A 16730-nucleotide genomic window follows, 5' to 3' on the forward strand; every position below is an offset into this window, starting at 1 on the left:
TGAAGGTGTAGCAATGAGCAGGTCAGTTGAAAGGAGTTACAATACTGAAACCTGTTTGCCCATTTTATCCCAGTAGTGCTGAGTAAATGTTAGTGTAGCATGAGCCACAGCCATAGAGACCAGCTCAGATGGGGCAGCAATGGAGTGCTTGCACCCACATCCAAGTCTAGACTGAAGTGTTGAGTTACAGTGTCTGTGCTAATCAGTGTGAGATTTGTTTGAAGTGAGCGCATGCAGTATGCAACTGTTTGCAGGGTGGGTGATTTAATGGTATGCATGTTATATATTTATTTATTGATTTGTATTCGTTTACAAGGAAAGGGGTCACTCTTCCTGCTTAGATTTGTGGAATAATGCACTTGATGGAACTTTGTTTTACATTAAGATGGAGGAAAATATTTCAAGTCTTGATGTAAATTCATTGTTTCTGTTGAATTTATCCAGATTTTGTTTTTGTTTTTTAATGAATATTATGTTATGATGTTATTTATTGTGTCTCTTGCTTACTGTCCAACCTGCTACAAGCCAAAAATAGTGGCTAAGCCATTTTATAGCCCTTAAAGCCCCTGAAAATGTCATTCCAGATTTTAAGTATTTCTCTGTAACATTAAAGGTTCATGACTAATAAAGCAACATTCAAAGTCAAAGTTACAAGATAAACATCCATAGTTATGATTTATTAAGAGTTTAACAGTCCCAAACTCAGCTGATGTGCTTCATCAGGACTGTGTGAGTGTGGTTTGATCAGATTTGATTGACAGTGGCCTGGCACCATAAACAAAAACCCCAAATGTCATCACATCAAATTTTTATTCATCCAAATATTTGACATCACCTTTTTTTTCCACCTACTGACACTCACCCATTCAAAGAAAAACAGACAAATAAACAACACAGAGCTAATAACTAAAAAAAAAAAGACAAGAAAAAAAGAGAGGAAATAGGTTTTCAGGGTCTTTAAAGGAAAATTCCACTCTAATACAGCTATTGGCAATGTACTTTTTATTTCTTCATTCTGTTGTGTTTTTGGTGGTTTCATTCCTCTAAATTAGAGGTCAAATATGAGATTATATTCAGTTGTCCCCTGCTCAGCTAAACCATCAGCAGTAAGCAGGTTGTGGGGTTTCAAAGAATCAAACTGTGAGGCTTTCTAGAGCCACCTTTTGTCTATCAGTCAACAATCTTTCAGGGAGACATGTATTTTAGAGGCAGAGGTAATAATTCCACCAGCAGTAGCCTCAATAGACAAGAATGCAGCGGCCAGAAGACATGTTGTGCTTCTAGATTGAGTCAGAAGTGACCGTCCCTTGTGAAAGTTCACGATTCGCTGTCATCATCACCATGACTCCCATTGCTTTCTTCCCATTTATATATAATATAGAGGCTGAATATGACCTTCAAAGGAATACTTTGACATTTTGGGAAACAAGACTTTTTTTTTTCTTGTACAGAGTTAGATGAGAGGATCAATAACACTCTCATGTTTGTGCAGCAAATATGGAACTACAGCTAGGTGACGGTTAGCTTAGCTTAGCATAAAGACAGGAAACAGCTAACTTGACTCCATCCAAAGGTAACCAAAATACGCTTTCTAGCACCTCTAAAGTTCACTAGTTAATATGTTTTATCTCATTTGGTTAATCTGTACAAAAACTGATGTTTAAATTTGACAGGCTGCGGTTTTTTGAAAGTTATGTTCTGGACTAGGCTATATCTTGGCTGGACACAGTGACTTCCTGGGGTGTCTGAAATAGTCTGGCACATAATGCCCTATAAAACCACAACTTTTTGTTTATATGCCTAGCAGTGATCTTTGGAGGTGCTGGAAGATGGGTTTTGTTTTTGGACAGAGCCAGGCTAGCTGTTATGATAACTGTTTTAAGTTTGTGTGCTAAGCTAACCGGCTGCTGGCTGTAGCTTCATATTTAGCATAAAGATATAAGAGTGGTCTCAATCTTCTCATCTAACTCTCTGCCAGACAACGAATAAGCATATTTCCAAAAATATTAAACTATTGCTTTAGGTTCCCAGAAGTCCTTCGGGGTTAGAAATTACTAATTAAAGTAGACAAAATACCTCCTGAAGATAAACCGAGGGTGGATTTTTTCTTTAAATTCAATCAGGTATAACTCATTATCTCCCTCTCTATTCCTCAAAACCAATGCAGTCTGTTCATATCATAAGAAGCAACTGAACAAATGAGAGGCAGAAAATTTTGTTGAAATTCTGAAACACATAATAACCTCTCATAATAGTGATGAACTGATAACATGCCTGTTAAAAAAAACGAAACACTCCTCTGTTAGATTAGGGCTTGATGCTGAAATGGAGAAAATTCATACGTTGAAAAGCTCCATATTTCCTTTGTTTAGTTAACTACTCAACATATAATGACAGACATCTGGCAGCTTTACTACTGCACATTCTTAATCTGCATATATCAGTAAACACACTGCTTGAGTCATCATTTGCCTCTAAAAGTAGTGCACCAGAGCTCAGGTGGATCTTAGAAGGCTATATTTGTCTTTGATTATAGTGTTATAGATTTTGGTTGCGCTAAATGTTCAAGATGCCTAAGTTTCACCCCGGCTCAGACTTATACACCAGTATTTAAGCTAATCAGTTCACTCAACTATATGTAAAATGGGACTGTTCATAATCTGTGGCATTTAAAGCATAATCATTTTTGTAGGAACCTATATGAAGTATTAAATGGATCAGAATGAGTCATCTTTCTTGTGTAAGTATATGTAGAGAAAGATGCATCAATGAATGGTAATAAATTGCATTCTCCCTCCTCAGTGTGTGACACTTAGTTTCATTCACAGTAGCAGCTTTGGAACCATGTCATGAGTCTGGATGTGGTCCATCGTAGGGATGGTTATACTGCAGTATGATTTCATGACTCATTCACTTTGATGCAGACGTTCACGCTCTTAAGCATGAATGACTACTTGAGTGCTGGAACTTGGAACGCGTAAAAGAAATAATTTTAGACATAATTTAATAGGAGATCGTTTTCGATATTTGACCTAACCGACCAATAATACAACAAAATATGTTCTTACAAACATAAAATAGAGTTAAAATGAGAAATTGGGTAATTCTCTTTATTTATTTAAAAATGTTTTTTAAAAGGTCACTGCACATCAGTAAACATTTTTCTTAATTTATTAGACATTCAGATCATTAAAAAACTGGTAAGCTTTGTAGCAGTAGTTGTTTAAAAATGAGTATGTGTGCACAATTTTAGCAACAATATAGGTAAAACAAATCTAATTGCACTGTAATGGCAACAAATATATAAAAAACTTATACAGAGTCATCTTCATGCTTGTGGGCGCTTATTCCTTATTACCTTTTTAGAAACGGTCTAAGTACTTACTTATTATTAGAATTATTGTTATGACTACTACTAAAAAAATATTTTTAGAATTTCCTTTGGTTCGAAATCCACCAAACACAGATGCATCTTCTGTAACACGTTTACGGTTAAAGTACCTTAGGTCCATATAAGTGTAAAGCTGTCAAACAGTATGACAGGTGTTCTTTTGTCCGTGTAAATTTCTCTGAACGACCTGTTCCCAATTAAACAAATGTGCACTTAGTTGGTTCGAGCAAATAACATTTACGTTGTATTTACCAGTGAAAAGCTGGTGTCTCTGTTAGCATTTAGGTCCACAACCACAACGCTGGGGTGACAATTGACTTTTGAAAACAGGTTTCCCTCTTTCCCATAGGCGTGAACGTAGCATTTTTTTTCAATGAAAGACATTCTGATGTTTACGTTCATCACTATGGCGACGGTGTAGGAGGCGGCTCACTGGTCGGGGTGATGACGCTCATACAGAGGCATGAACCAATCAGAAATTAGCTCTGTTATCGGACTGACGTCACCTTTAAAGCGAAAAGAACCGTTACTTGGTTGCCGAAACTCTACAACTGCAAGGGGATAGAAGATATGGCTGAATACCAGCGTAGTCTTGGTTAAAGCCCATGGCGATGCAGTCTTCTGTGCAAGATTATCGGTCAGTCTTCACAGCAAATGAAGAAATGCCCTAAAAAGCAGCACAAACCAGCCAGAAAGACACTTTTTGGGGGCGTTTCTCTGTCCGTTTGGATCGGGCTGAACTCCAACTGTGGGGTGAGTGAATGCAGTTACCTTACACCACAATAACACTGATATGTGCTATTCTCCCCCATGGACACATTCACAAGCCAAACTCCTACTAAACTCTGGCAATATTACGTTCCCCTGTTTGCAGGGAATGAATATATACCTTACCGAACACTGTTTAACACATTTTAGATGTCATAATGAGACACCAACACATTCGGCAGTAGTATCACTGTGAAACAGCTTTTTATTTCAATATAATTTCAAGTTTCAAGACCGGTAACGTACACAAACTGCCCTACGTGTGTTCTGCGGAAGAATAACAGCTGAACCAATCATAAAAGTTCAGATTTTGTCGAATTAAGTCTTGTTTATTCTATCGGATATAGCTATGTATCAGAGAGGAATGGTGTCCTAGCAAGTATGAACGTCCTCGCTATGTTATCTCCCGTGGAATGTGTATGGTTTGCCAGTAAGCACTGCCACAATTCGCTTACACTACAGTTTGGCGGGGTGATCGCCGAACACACTGACACAACATCGCCGCTGTCTTGGCTACACAGATACTGTTGAATTAGCTAGCCGGATAGCTAGTTAACTAACCTATGCGGGACGTTCACCGAGGTTACACAGACGCAGTAACCATGCGGCGTTGTTAATAAACGATGCATTGACTTTGTAACTGGCTATCTCCCAGTTCAAGCGACTTGAGGGACGGTAAGTTTTCGCTCTTTCAATCTCTTCGCCCCCCCCTTCCTCACGGACAGCAGACTGTCAAACCTGCCCCGCTTCCATCACGCTCCGTGGGTCTGAGTAGTTATCTAATCACGTGTGGAATAACGTTAAGAGGAATCTTTCAAATATATTGCTGTTTGCCTCAAACCGGACGGTTCAGAACCACATAGAAACGGCCACACTGCAGTGCACCGACTATGGCTTCTGTGCTAGTGTCGTCCCATCTCCTCTCAGTGTCATGTAACGCAATACCCCCTTAAAGACACCGTCCACCACAGCACTACGTCTGTCTTTTTCCATTGTCTTGCTCCCGTACCTCAACCGTTGTCTTGTGCTACAGAGCACTCGATTGAATTTGGTACCATACTGTTAATTTATGTCTCTCATACACCAGTATTGTAACTATATGATAAATATGTTTAGAAAAAACAGAAAGAAAGAGTGTGTAAAATACAATCAGCATACGAGAGAGTAGGTAGAATGTGACTTTGATTTTAAAGCAATTAGAGTTACATGTAGAATTACATAAAGCTGACATGCATTTAGTACCGTCAGTGTTAAAACTGATGGCAAATTTCACTTTGATATGTGGAAATTCAGAGCAACTGACAAACTAGCGAACAAATTAATATAACAGCGTATAGAGTATCTGTGCCCTATACAGTGGCACTATTACTGGAGGAATTCAGAGATGCCTGCGGATGAACCATGATCCAGTGAAGCTCGCCCCTTGTTTCAGACTTTAATCTGTGTGAAAGCAGCCAATCTGCAGGCTACAGCAGTGTGGCAGACTTGATGCTAACCCGGCTTGGCTTATAAAAAGCCTTAATGCTACTCCTGTAAGAGCAAATTGGAACACCGCTGAGTGTTGAGTGACCTGTAGAGGTCATAGGCGTCTGCTATATTTACCGGCTCTGTAACTTGATCTGTGGCATTCTGGTGCACTGTGCTCATACTATCCTCTGACACTCTGGGGCCACAGCCTCCCAAGTAGCACCCCATTGCTTTCTGTCTATTGGCCTGGTCGCTCAGAACAACAAGGGTGAGCCTCTTAGAAAACCAGCTTAACCGCTGCTCTTCCTCACTTTTCTTCTTTTAGGTACCTGCTTGTCAGATGAATGTATACGGTGTGGGCTGTTTGCTCAGCTGTAGGGTAGGTCTTCTCTAAGAGAGAATGATAGGGGATAGGGGATAACGTTTCAAAAAGTTCTGCATTTTTCTAGCCTGAGTAGAAGGACTGAGAACAGCTTTCCAGGGTAGTGCATAACACCAGCTGAAATGCGTGAAATTTGTATTTGTAGTGAAAATATATACAGAATAGTAGCCGGTTGTGATTGAAAAACATGGGCTCTGCAACAAGTTCTGGATGAGACACATGAAGAACTCAACTCTTGACCTGAGCGTTATATTTGAGCAACTTTTTCATATTTGATAATACGAGCTGAAGGAAGCACCATCAGTCTTTAATGGTTGGACATGAAATCCAGAGAATGTGTGCCTGTATGTTCACTTCATGCTAAGCATGTCTGCTGTGAGGTGTCACAGTTTGCAGTGAGAGGCAGCAGAAAACAGATCTAGGAGACATTGACTTCTGTTATCTTTGTGAATTTATAGGTCTATAGACAACATGATATTTCTCATGTGCTGCACTTGCTATCGTCAGGCAGGAATTTTCTGACCGAGTAGGTGTTTGATAACTGTTGTTTGACAGCATACTGCAGCATCTAGTGCTTTATACTCTCCTGTTTCCGACTACGCTTATCTCAAACACATTTCCACAGACAACGGAAAGTGATATACGTTTTTTCATGTTGCTTTTTCATTGTGTCATCCCTTGTGTTGATTGGTATGATATGTAAAATGTCTGTGTGATTCCGCAGGAGCATTCAGTGCCACAAAGCCTGTATGTGTGTGTACACTGCGGGGTAGCAACAGTAGGATGAGCTGCCCCAGACCTATCACAGTCCAAAGGGACTGACACACAGCTACAAATAAAGCAGGTAACTACTTTGCACACACATGCTATTACACACACACACTGTCCCAGCAGACAGTCTGAGGTCCTAAGTATCTGAGAGTACATATAGTTCATAATGCATTACTAATGTTGCATGTAAGGGCAGAGTTTTACATCACTGATTGCATGGTTCAAATGTATCATAGCTGAATCTAACAGTCCCTTTATCAAAGAGAGTCAGAAAAAGTTCTAATTTATATATCATGTATTATCAACCTACCAACAATTCACAGAAATGACTAAATTGGAAAGGTGATGCTGCATGTCAGCTCCTTCTTAAGCTACAGCATTACTGACATCCAGACATTTAGACTATGGCACTAATAGGACATTTAAATTGCAGCTTAAAAGGTTTTGATAACCATAGAAAAAAACGTGGAAAGTATTACACCATTTAACTGTTTTGTTCGCACACACATTATCAGCACACATCCAGTGCATCAGACAGCAAAACTGCCTTGCAGTGCATCTGTTATATAATACAGTGGTGGTAATATTCAGATTTGTATTATAGACCAGTATATCTAGTGGATTTGGGGAAAAAATCTGATTATACAGGTAGAAGAAAATGGATAAAAGGTAAAAAATCAAGAAAAAGCTAGAGAAGACAAATGGGTTTTAAGGTGCTTTTTTAAAGATATGCACTGATTCGGCTTCCCAGAGAGTATGGTAGGCTTTCTGAGAATTGAGAAGCAACAATAGTTGTTAATCTTAGCCTTGACTTTGGAACAGCCAAAAGTCCCTGCTCTGATGTTCTGAGGCACCTTCCAATAGTGAGAGGGCACAACAGTTCCTTTGAATACAGAGGTGCTTGACCATATAGGGTCTTGTACTGTATGTCAAGAGTAAATGTTTCTGGACCAGCTGCAGTCGAGATAGAGAAGATTTTCTGAGGCAATAGGCAAAGTATGATGTGATAAAAGCATTTTACTACATATTTAGGCTGAAGTGATTATCTGATTTTTTTGTTTGTTCCTTAGTTGGGAAAAGCAGGACTAAGCATTAGATTTCACAATTTTTTTTACACTGGGTTTAACATTTTGGGCAATTAAATCTGAGTCATTGTGTGGGACATTAAGTAAAAATCACTATCTGCCGATATATTGTTGTTACTGTTATTGTTTTGAATTGCGTCTACTTTATAGAGTTATTATTGCTATAAAAGAGAGAGTAATAATAATGATAAGAGTTATCAAAGTGACAAATTTTGTGGCCAAGGGACAAAGAACAGCGTTGGACCAAACACTGATACCTGTGGCACACTGCATATTAAAGGGACTGGTGACAAAACATGATCATTTATGGAGACAGAAAACATTTGGTGGGACAGATAAGATTTAGACTATAAACCGACTGATACTGGATTTTTGATATTTGGGGGTTTAAAAAAATCCAATAAAGATATATATGTGATAGTATTTTTTTCTATATATAAACAGAAAACCTAAACAAACCATCTTAATATGCATCTCTCTCTTTTTTTTTTACATCAGAGATACATACAAAACAGGACATAGTAGACAGAACACAATTTTGTCAGTGCTCTCTGGTGTACACACTATATAATGGTGTTTCTAAATGTTCAAACCTAGTTTGGCATTTCCTGGCAATAAGATAATATCATCATATGTATCGGCCTGGCCGATTTATGAGTCAAGCTGTAATTTAATCCACTCATAATAGTATACACAATACACTGTGATCAGTATTGTCAAAAGCAGCACTGGCGTAAAGCAGGAGCAGCACACAACCATGGAAGTCTTTAAAATCAAAAATGAGTGACATTATCAGTGAAGGTATAGCGTCGGTGGTGATTGACTTTGTGAAGTGCGTGTCTTGAAAAGTGAAAGTACTTCACAAATATAAATTAATGCTTCAACCACTAGCTGTTTTAAGCCACTTCTGTGTTACTAATCCATCTCTCAGCATCACTCCATGGAACGGCAGAGATTGATAGGTGTTTCAAATAATAATGTGCCTAACTGACCAAATGATTACCTCAATGAATAGAGAATTAAACCAGCCAGCTGCATGGGCTGGAGCATCAATCACTGTAGCCTTCAGATTCAGTCTTCTCTGAGGTCACTGCTGCTATTATGGCCTCTCATGAGTCACCAACAGATGGTGGTAATGATAAATGCTAATTGGTTGCTCCTCACTAGGTTTTCACAATATAGAAACTGGGTTTTGTAGTTAAGAATTGTAATAGGAGTACGTTCTAGAAGAAATTTCCTTGTACCAGAAAATGCAGTCTAGTATGAAATATGAAAAAAAAAAATCTTTTTTCCTCAGTTGCAACCTTTGAATGCAGTTTGTGGGGATGTTACCTGTTTTAGAGAGTTTAATAAAGTATGTTCAAGGATGGAAAATGAAAAGTGACTGAACTGTTACAGTCAGTGCCCTAGAGCTTTGGCAGGCACTGCTGGAGGCACTAGGACAAGCAAAATCACTTATATTAAATTGCGTCTTTCATAGCATTTTAATGAACCAGATGTTTTTAGTTGCCACTTTAATGTTGTGGTTTTATTTTGCGCTCTAAGTATTCTTGTGCCAGCACTGTGCTGTCCTCTACTTCATTTCCTTCTTTTCTTTTATCTAGCTGTAAATACAGAATTATATACATTATTGTAGCGAAAGACACTAGACTTGGAAAATGAAAGTGTTGAATGGAGTTTAACCTGTTAGCTTGAGAAGGTTGGGGTAGGTCCAATAACCAAGAATAACCAAGTAGTCAAGCCTAATTTTGATATACTTTGCAGCTAGTTGTAACAGGCACAGGCGTCAGAGTGGCCCCTAACAAACATCGGCCGTCTCTTACCTGCTCAGATTTCAGGGTATATATATAGCCACCACAAGTCCATGCCCAACCCACCACAGCCCAGAGACCTACTAATAGCGCCCAATGTTGATATCTAACATAACATAGACACAGCAACACTGTGTCTTTGTCATGTTAGTTTTTTCCCTGTTTGTAAGTGTTCATTTATGCTGCTACAGCTGTTTTAATTTATTTTGAGGGGACATACAGATTTTTTTGGTGGTATAGAGAAGCCAGAACGCCACCAATCACAGTGAGTTTGCATAATTACAATTACTACTTTCCTACATGACTTTAGAAATGTACTAACACTGGTTTAGATAGTCTGGCAAAAGTCACTGAAGGGCATTTCTAAATCTTAGACATTTCAATTCATATGCTCACAAAAGTAATTCACTAATGGTAGGTTGACTTAAAGATGCACTAATCAATATTTTTATATTAATGAATCAAATAAATATCTGTAATGCAGAAGGGGTTGCTTGTAGTGATGAACCCCTAGAGAATTATCACCCAACTCTGCAGTTTCCTGTCTGTGCTAAAAGGTGCTAAACCAGCACAGTTTAGCACCTTTTAGCTAATTGTTTTGGTTTTACTGCCTTCAACAGTACTGTTTTAGTTCAGTCTCACTCTCACTTCATTCCCAGCAGCAGCGGCTGTTTCCAGTGATAAAGCTCAAGAAACCCACTGTTGTTCTCGCTACAGCATAGGGCTGTAGTCTCCTGGTTGATCGGTTGGTCGATATGCTCTCGTCCGACCAAAATCTCATTGGTTGGATAATCGTTGGTGTTAGTTTCGTAAGGAGAAAAGCACTACATTAATAGCCTTCCAGGATTAATCCATTATTTACTGTGGCAATGGGAGGGACAGACTCCCTGTGAAGAGGGACTAGTCAACTTTAAACTAGTCAACTGGTCTAAATTTAAATTGTTGTTATTATTTGTTAGGAACATCTCTACTCCTGTCCCAAATGCAAATGGTCAGGTCACATATATAGGATCATGCTGAATGAATGTAGTAAAATGAAATGGCATTTCAGCTTGATTTTCAGGCCGTTGACAATACATTTTGTCAATGTTTTTTGGCTTGAGATTGAATGTGCTACAATGCAATTTGGATGCTTGTAGAAGTATTGTTCACTGTCAGTAAAGTAACCAGTGAAATATTATTGATCAACTACCCTTATTGACTCACCACAGATATACAGTATTATTGTCAATTTGTGCTATAGAGAAGTGAAATATTAAGCTGCTTGTTGCACCTTTATTTGACTACATGTGTCTTCTGTGCCTGTTTCTGTCTCATTGTTAATAGCTGTATCTGATCCAGCATTGAACTTGACTCCTTACATAGAATCACAGCACTCGCGTCAAAACTGCACTGACTCAGCTGAGACTGAGCTAACCATTTACTTTAGTATAGCACTCCCACACACTCACTCACACAGAGACGCACATACCCTCACTCCAAATTACAAGAGTGCGTCCACGCTGATGTTACATTCATGCAATCTCACCCCAGAGCACAAAGGCTGTGGTATCCTGCGTCATTGCACACACTCTCCTAACGCACTTGGGACTGGCGCTCCTCTCTAATAAGCCAGGAGGAGACCTGGGAGGACAATATGTACTGTAAGAGATCTGACTCACTGACTGATTAGAATGATGGATTTTCAAAGGAGGCACATTTCAGTGAGATAATATACCCAATCAGAATCAACAAAATCTCAGAAAAATCCACATAAATATATATGTATATGTATGTATATATACACACATAACAAAAATACATACATTTAAGGCTTTATAAAGTTCTTTAAATATTTTTCTCCATGTTAGTCAGATTTATTTTCAATGTTTTTTCATCAAATATAGTTTAGATGCAGTTATATTTATGGTCTATATTATTCCTACCGCATTTTATATTAAGCATAGATAGACATTAAGACTTACAACCTCTTATTTCTCTTTTTTGATAATATTTATCTGTAGTTTCAGATCTTTCAAATCAAAGGTCATTTGTTTTTGGCCACATGCTGGCCATCTGATGAATTTCTGTCTAGTATTCAAGAGGTTGGTGAGAGAGATGAAAGGGAGCCAAAACAACAAAGGTGCAGGCCGTAAAAAACGATGAGCTGAAATTTGCCAAAATGTTCGTACAGGGAGACTGCAGAATCAAGTGATATTTATCTCTGGGTTTGTCACCACAGGTGACCCTTTTTGCATTACACGTAGACATTTATTGCATTCTTCAAATCAAAATATTGAATGGTGCAGCTTTAAAATCAAAACTGAGTGACATCGTCAGTGACACCCAGGTGAGCTTTGGTACTGCTGGTGCTTGACACTTTGTTAAAGGATATAGAACATCTGTATTGAAAACTAAAAGAGATCCACCAGTGTGAATTGTTACTTTAAACACTAGATGTTAGTGTTTTATTAGTGTTCTTGTTTTTATTTCTTGTTTTTCTTCCTGTTTTTGTCGTTAAGTTGCTCTTGAATCCAGTTCCAGGTAATGAAAGTAAGGTTCCTAATAAGCTTTAGCTTGGTTTTCTGAAACCTGCCCAGTAAGTGAAACCTCATCTCTAGCTCTTTGCCAAGGATTACTAGCAGTCAGCTGCTAAAATCTCCTCTTTCACTGCGCTCATGCAGTCACTTCTGCCAGTCTGTTGACAGCTTTCTTAATACAGATTTAGTAGAGGTTCGGTGGACAAACCAGCTCATTCATAGCAGTGGAATGTTGTATTTTCACACAGACAAATTTTCCCTTGTGTTTTTTTTCTGACCTTTCGTATTTAATTCTATCTAATTCTGTTCTGTCATTTTCCAGCAGCACAGAGGCTTATTAGACAGTTTTTCTCCTTTCCTTGGTGGTTCTATAAAGGAGGGAAGCAGGCTGGAGCTCTGATAGTAATTGTTAAGTGGTTATGGAATATGTTCTGGTGCTACTTTGAAGTTCTTTATGCATTGGTAGAAAGCAAATAAATGCAGCTTGTTGCCACAGTAGCTATGGTAACTACTGGTTAACACAACCTCAGGGGAGGCTGAAAATGCAGAATAGCCAGAATGTGTGTGTGTGTGTGCTTGTGAGAGCGGCGCATTTTTGTGCCCGTGCCTTTGTTGTTTCCGTGGAGACATCGTCTCTCAGAAGTGAAATCCATAGTTTGCTATCACCTTATCAATCCTGTGAGTCCGTTTTGTGTGGTGTTACTCCCACGGGTGTGACTCGCTGTTTGCACTTCACTCTCAGCAGCTCGCCCACCAGGCTAGCCCAAGCTTGTTTCACTCTGCTGCCCAGGGTCTTTGGCTTTGATAGAGCTGTGGGAACTCAAAGAGGTGCATACATGAGGCAGGGTAAGGTTCAACCAAGACCAAGGTGGTGCAGGCAAGGGTTCAAAAGACATATAGGCTACCCTTGTTTGATAGTTGTAGCATTCCAAGATGTTAGTGAACCCAAAATAAACACACAAAAACATGAGACCTCCATTTGATAAGAATTTGTCTTTTTTGTTCATTATTAGGAATTGTAGAACTTTCATTTGAGAACCTCTGCTTTAGTGAAGAGCCATGTTTATACAGTGGGTCTTACTCACAGTTTTGTCAGAGAAAAAAAGAACACCTCATGGCACCATGGACCATCCAGGATTCTTACTGTAATTTCCCTCATACATTTTTTATCCTTGCGTTTACACAGTGAGAAGAGTCAGATTTTGAAGATTTGACCTATTGTCATGATAACGATGATGTGGGCTTACCAGCTGCAATTATATAAGTCATGGAATTTGCACCTCTGCATTCAGGCAGCAAATTAAAAGCTCAAATTCTTAGAAAATGTGCACTGCAATCGGGATACCTGGATAGGAATTTTGGGTTGGAGTAGTACAGTATTTTACTGGAGTCTATACTTGTATATTTCACTCAGACCATGAGCCCATTAGAATCATAGATACACTTTTTTCCTAATATATAAAACATAATTTTAATATATTTAGTATGAATGTAATGGATCAAGGAAATCCAAATGTTGAAGGCAATATGTAAGCATTTAAGAAAACATCAGAGCCTGACTGTTGTAACATTGGCAGCACATTTTTGGGTTGTGCAGGACCATATCCCTCATAGTAAATAGGATGACTAAGAAAATAGGTTTTCGCGGCCTTTGAGCTACGCAATCACATCACAGGACACTGTGATGTTATGGCACTGCTTCTGACTTTCTTCACTTCAGTCTCAGATTTTTAAGTGATTTCTGACGCAGGTTCTTTTCAGTGCAGACCTAGGCCTATATGAGCACTGTGGGGATGAAATTAGTAGCTTAGCAACCAATATCAGTTATCAGAATTATTACATCCAGTTTTCAAGTTTGTAGCCATAAGTACAATACTGTATATCAAAGCTGAGCTCACAGTTGATTATTGGTGCTTATATCCACCAGTGAGGGGAGCTACAATACAGAGAGCTACTGATTCAGGCTTCAAGATTCAATCTTAAAGATTTGGTCATGTATGTACTGATCATCACTAGTCTTAAAGATTAGTATGTATGGGGGGTAATTGTTTTGTATAGCAAGTAACTCAAATTTATTAAAGTTGTGGTGGTTGATACTTGTTTACTCCATCTCAGTTCTGGCCATGCTTCCTGCCACATTGGCCTAACTTGGTAATTCTCTGGGTCTGGTAACTTATAATGGTGGTGGTGGAGAGTAAATCCAGACCTAGGCTTCCTCCAATCAGAGAACTATCGGTGATATCAGAGATACATCATCCATTTTTTTACTGTTGTCAAGTGCATTACAGTGCCAAAACCAAAATAACCCTCCAAACACTACTCCTTCTAAATTATAGAAACAAACTTCATACATCCACTGAGCCTAGCTTTAGCTGGTTGACATAAAGCACACTAGGTTCTTGTTCCTATTAGCCTGGCTGGCTTAGCAGTACTCAACTGAATCGCCACAGCTGCCTGGCCTGCCTCTGTGTATTTTGGCCAGCAGAGTGTCTTTGCCGATCTCCAGCACACTGCCTGTCTGCCTACTCCAGATCCATATGCTGAATTATTGATAAACCTGTAGTCACAGAGAGAGAGAGAGAGGGGCAGAGGGAGAAAGCGATAGAAACCCACAAAGAGTGGAAATTACACTGAGGAGAAGTAGGTGCACTCGGAGAGAAGGCAGGGTGCCGAGGAGGAAGAGAGAGAGCAAAAGAGTATAGGAAGCAGTAAGAGAGAGAGAGAAGAGGGGAGAGAGACAGATTAAAGAAATAGGAGCCTCCCCTACTGAACTCAACACGGATCAGCAACACCAGATACTTTTATTTATTCACGGTGCTGTGTATGTGAACAAGAGCCTCTCGCTGCTACAGGAACACACTGTGCTGCCTGCCTGACTTTACCTCCAACACCAAGCAGCACTCTCCCATTATAGATGTGCACACTATACCAACTGACAGAGGAAGGGTGGTGCTGGCGCCCTGCAAGAGAGGGGATTTGCAATTTGAGATGACAAAATAACATAGAAGGATTCTATTCAATATTTCTATTTACCACCTCTATTTTAGGATAAGGAATCAAGTTGGTGGGAGTAGGGGGTCCCAGTGGGGCTTCCAAGTGAATGGGATTTAAAGCCCAGAGGAAGATGCTGTGCCTTCTTTGAGCATTACATCACAACAAAATAGTGCCTCAGCAAGCATGCCAGCTAGTGCTAACTGTGTCACTACAGCACTGTCTCCTCAAGTGTATCATGCTCCTCAGAGCTATGTGATGTGGGCTCATGGTGTAGTATCCATGTTTTAGCCATCTATCTGCTACACTTGTTAAACCTCAGGCCTGGGTAACCAGCCGTGCCCTGTAAGAGCCTGTAGATAGATAGTATAGACGGTAATGCAGGGTTTTTTGGCCCTGGGCCCTAGATAGATTTGCAGTTATAACACTCTTATATACTCCCATTTCATTTGTTTTAGCCTACGGGAAAAAAGTGGTAACAATGAAACCATGTATGATTAAAATAATTATTTTTTTAGAAGGGCATTCCACCAATTTTAAGTTAATTTAATGGTAACAGGGAGTTAAGTAGACAGAAACTACGTCTCGCTACCACAAAACAACAAGGTGTTGGAACCAAAAAAACAGCAATAAAAAGATCAAAACATCTGCACATTTATCTCCAATGCAGCCAATTTATAATATAAGCTTTAGGTCCCAAAACCTTTTAGAGCATGAGACATGCCAAATACAGGCGGAATATTCACTCCATTTTCTATATATACTAGTGTTTCTATAATTTGTCCATCCCATTTATATTAGTGATGGTAGGCTACAAACTACATCTTCCGTAATGATTGAACAGTTGAATCAACACCTCTCTAAAACAGTTTCAACACAAATTGAAAATTATAATATCTGTGAAGGCAGAATTTAATGCAGGACTGCTGTATTAGACTGTATTCATTTTGACTACGTGTATCTAATAAACCGGCCCCTGAGTGTATAGTCTGTCACAAGCAGGAGGGGTCAGCAGTTAACAGTTAACACACCTGAGGTGATACCAAGCACACACACAGAGCATTATCTGAAAACATGCTTACAAATGTATAGTCATCTTTAAACATAACATCTCACTCCATCAGAGATGTAACAGAGGTGTAAAAATTGCCCCAAAACTAACACACGTGAAGTAAAAAAGCCAATGAAAAAAACATCCGTTAAATAACATAAATCAAAGAAGAATGAAATGAAAAAAACATCATACAAGATTGTAACCTAACTTTCATATCAAACTCCTCATTAAGTCCATGAGCGTCCAAGGTATGGATCCAAAAAAGTTTCCATCTGCAAAAGTTGTGCCTAATTCCACTCTTACATTGTTTTAGGTTTCTGGCAGTTTAACCAACATAGATTTTTCAAGATTAGATTTTGGGATGTAAATCACATTCTTGGAATAAATTGATCACTTGAAAGGATTTTACCTGATCTTGGGACGATGGATCACAATAATGTAAAGGAACTGCTGCCTACATTGTTGCTGTAATGTAAGTATGGATTTGTTTG

The 16730-nt window shown here is 39.0% G+C and overlaps 1 protein-coding gene across 7 annotated transcripts in view; it reads left to right on the plus strand.

Moving 5' to 3' along the window:
* The first annotated feature begins 3910 nt into the window (after positions 1-3910).
* Positions 3911-16730, plus strand: part of usp2a (ubiquitin specific peptidase 2a) — a 45957-nt gene continuing 33137 nt past the window's right edge. Inside the window, exons 1-2 of one of the 7 annotated variants that reach the window (XM_040130882.1) lie at positions 3911-4144; positions 6733-6852. The gene's annotated coding sequence lies outside the window, so the exon portion shown is untranslated. Of the gene's footprint in view, positions 4145-4673; positions 4835-5816; positions 5895-6732; positions 6853-9867; positions 9941-16730 lie in introns of those variants that run through there. The other 6 variants (XM_040130884.1, XM_040130883.1, XM_040130885.1 and 3 more) reach the window with 6 other exon arrangements.

This window comes from Xiphias gladius, chromosome 7 (assembly GCF_016859285.1).
Source record: "Xiphias gladius isolate SHS-SW01 ecotype Sanya breed wild chromosome 7, ASM1685928v1, whole genome shotgun sequence".
Taxonomy (NCBI): Eukaryota; Metazoa; Chordata; class Actinopteri; order Istiophoriformes; family Xiphiidae; genus Xiphias; species Xiphias gladius.